General features: G+C 39.4%; 4 non-coding genes across 4 annotated transcripts; all 4 read left to right on the top strand.

Moving 5' to 3' along the window:
• The first annotated feature begins 285 nt into the window (after nucleotides 1-285).
• Trnai-aau lies at nucleotides 286-358 on the top strand. Its single transcript has one exon. It is a non-coding gene; the product is annotated as a tRNA-Ile (tRNA).
• Nucleotides 359-1,344: 986 nt separating this feature from the next.
• On the top strand, nucleotides 1,345-1,417 carry Trnai-aau. Its single transcript has one exon. It is a non-coding gene; the product is annotated as a tRNA-Ile (tRNA).
• Nucleotides 1,418-1,879: 462 nt separating this feature from the next.
• On the top strand, nucleotides 1,880-1,952 carry Trnai-aau. The gene has a single exon. It is a non-coding gene; the product is annotated as a tRNA-Ile (tRNA).
• Nucleotides 1,953-2,925: 973 nt separating this feature from the next.
• Trnai-aau lies at nucleotides 2,926-2,998 on the top strand. The gene has a single exon. It is a non-coding gene; the product is annotated as a tRNA-Ile (tRNA).
• Nucleotides 2,999-3,550: the final 552 nt, after the last annotated feature.

The raw sequence follows: 3,550 nt of genomic DNA, 5'->3' as shown, positions 1-3,550 counted from the left end.
AAATTGAAAGTCTTATATTACACTTTTTAAAGTAATCGACTATATATTGTCAAAAACTGTAGAAATTACTTACATCATTGTTTTCTTCGATCATCTGTTGTTTTTCTCCTCGTCGGTGGCCCTGCCACACAACTTCCACCTTCCTCATTGGGCCACCGTTGCCCAACCCCAACTACCATTATTGGAAAAAAATAAATGAGATGATGTTTGCATTCCTCGAGAGTTGCTACTTAGTCAAGCTGATCATAGAATTCTCTGATCGGAATAAAGGACAGTGGATCACATGGTCGGTTAGCTCAGTCGGCAGAGCGTCGTGCTAATAACGCGAATGTCATGGGTTCGAGCCCCATATCGACCAAGTAGTATTTTTTTTTTTATAATTTAGCGAACGTTTCTTACTTAATAGTACGAAATAACATCGCAAGGTCAAAAGGTAGTACACCAAGTATTTAAAAGTACGCGAGAGTTGGGATGGAGGTTTCCGACAAGCTAGTAGGCTTATAGAGGAGCCTGTCAAGTAAGCTTAAACAGATTGGGAAATTGAAAGTCTTATATTACGATTTTACAGTAATCGATTATATATTGTCAAAAAAAGTAAAATTACTGACATCAATTTTATTCTCCCCGATAATCTGTTGTTTTCCTCCTCGTCGGTGGCGTTTATGCCACACAACTAGCATCTTCCTCATTCGGCCACCCGTTGCCCAACCCCAACTGCCATTATTGGAAAACTGAGATGCTGTTTTCATTCCTCGATAGTTGCTACTTAGTAAAGCTGATCATAGAATTCCCGGGATCACAATAAAATACAGTGGATCGCATGGCCGGTTAGCTCAGTCGGTAGAGCTCGTGCTAATTACGCGAATGTCATGGGTTCGAGCCCCATATCGACCAAGTAGTATTTTTTTTAAATATAATTTAGCGAACGTTTCTTACTTAATAGTACGAAATTACATCACAAGGTCAAAAGGTAGTACACCAAGTATTTAAAAGTACGCGAGAGTTGGGATGGAGGTTTCCGACATGTTAGTAGGCTGTCAAGTAAGGTCTAACAGATTGGGAAATTGAAAGTCTTATATTACACTTTTAAAGTAATCGACTATATATTGTCAAAAACTGTAGAAATTACTTACATAAATTTTCTCCCCGATCATCTGTTGTTTTTCTCCTCGTCGGTGGCCCTGCCACACAACTACCACCTTCCTCATTGGGCCACCATTGCCCAACCCCAACTACCATTATTAGAAAAAAATAAATGAGATGACGTTGGCATTCCTCAAGAGTTGCTACTTAGTAAAGCTGATCATAAGATCCCTGAACAGAATAAAGTACAGTGGATCACATGGTCGGTTAGCTCAGTCGGCAGAGCGTCGTGCTAATAACGCGAATGTCATGGGTTCGAGCCCCATATCGACCAAATAGTATTTTTTTTTTATAATTTAGCGAACGTTTCTTACTTAATAGTACGAAATTACATCACAAGGTCAAAAGGTAGTACACCAAGTATTTAAAAGTACGCGAGAGTTGGGATGGAGGTTTCCGACAAGTTAGTAGGCTTATAGAGGAGCCTGTCAAGTAAGCTTAAACAGATTGGGAAATTGAAAGTCTTATATTACAATTTTACAGTAATTGATTATATATTGTCAAAACTGTAGAAATTACTTACATAAATTTTCTCCCCGATCATCTGTTGTTTTTCTCCTCGTCGGTGGCCCTGCCACACAACTACCACCTTCCTCACTGGGCCACCGCTGCCCAACCCCAACTACCATTATTGGAAAAAACATAAATAAGATGATGTTTGCATTCCTCGAGAGTTACTACTTAGTCAAGCTGATCATAGAATTCCCTGATCAGAATAAAGTATAGTCGATCACATGGTCGGTTAGCTCAGTCGGCAGAGCGTCGTGCTAATAACGCGAATGTCATGAGTTCGAGCCCCATATCGACCAAGTAGCATTTTTTTAAATAATTTAGCGAACGTTTCTTACTTAATAGTACGAAATTACATCACAAGGCCAAAAGGTAGTACACCAAGTATTTAAAAGTATGCGAAAGTTGGGATGGAGGTTTCCGACAAGTTAGTAGGCTTATAGAGGAGCCTGTCAAGTAAGCTTAAACAGATTGGGAAATTGAAAGTCTTATATTACAATTTTACAGTAATCGATTATATATTGTCAAAAAAAGTAGAAATTACTGACATCAATTTTATTCTCCCCGATTATCTGTTGTTTTTCTCCTCGTCGGTGGCGTTTTTGCTACACAACTAGCATCTTCCTCATTCGGCCACCCGTTGCCCAACCCCAACTGCCATTATTGGAAAACTGAGATGCTGGTTTCATTCCCCGATAGTTGCTACTTAGTAAAGCTGATCATAGAATTCCCGGGATCACAATAAAATACAGTGAATCACATAGCGTTGTGCTAATAACGCAAATGTCATGGGTTCGAGCCCCATATCGACTAAGTAATATTTTTTTTATAATTTAGCGAACATTTCTTTCTTAATAGTACGAAATTACATCACAAGGTCCAAAGGTAGTACACCAAGTATTTAAAAGTACGCGAGAGTTGGGATGGAGGTTTTCGACATGTTAGTAGGCTTATAGAGGAGCCTGTCAAGTAAGCTTAAACAGATTGGGAAATTGAAAGTCTTATATTACACTTTTACAGTAATCGACTATATATTGTCAAAAACTGTAGAAATTACTTACATCAATGTTTTCTTCGATCATCTGTTGTTTTTCTCCTCGTCGGTGGCCCTGCCACACAACTTCCACCTTCCTCATTGGGCCACCGTTGCCCAACCCCAACTGCCATTATTGGAAAAAAATAAATGAGATGACGTTGGCATTCCTCAAGAGTTGCTACTTTGTCAAGCTATCATAGAATTCTCTGATCGGAATAAAAATCAGTGGATCACATGGTCGGTTAGCTCAGTCGGCAGAGCGTCGTGCTAATAACGCGAATGTCATGGGTTCGAGCCCCATATCGATCAAGTAGTACTTTTTTTTTTATAATTTAGCGAACGTTTCTTACTTAATAGTACGAAATTACATCACAAGGTCAAAAGGTAGTACACCAAGTATTTAAAAGTACGCGAGAGTTGGGATGGAGGTTTCCGATAAGTTAGTAGGCTTATAGAGGAGCCTGTCAAGTAAGCTTAAACAGATTGAGAAATTGAAAGTCTTATATTACACTTTTAAAGTAATCGACTATATATTGTCAAAAACTGTAGAAATTACTTACATCAATGTTTTCTTCGATCATCTGTTGTTGTTTTTATCCTCGTCGGTGGCCCTACCACACAACCACCATCTTCGTCATTCGGCCACCCGTTGCCAAACCCCAACTGCCATCATTGGAAAAACTGATATGCTGGTTTCATTCCTCGAGAGTTGCTACTTAGTAAAGCTGATCATAGAATCTCCGGAATCACAATAAAATACAGTGGATCACATGGCCGGTTCTCAGTTGGCAGAGCGTCGTGCTAATAACGCGAATGTCATGGGTTCGAGCCCCATATCGACCAAGTAGTATTTTTTTTAAA

This window comes from Anneissia japonica, unplaced genomic scaffold (assembly GCF_011630105.1).
Source record: "Anneissia japonica isolate Jap-2015-1 unplaced genomic scaffold, ASM1163010v1 scaffold1696_len571195_cov180, whole genome shotgun sequence".
Lineage (NCBI taxonomy): Eukaryota > Metazoa > Echinodermata > Crinoidea > Comatulida > Comatulidae > Anneissia > Anneissia japonica.
Note: the sequence above shows the minus strand (reverse complement) of the source record. Positions and strands in the feature narration are given on the sequence as shown.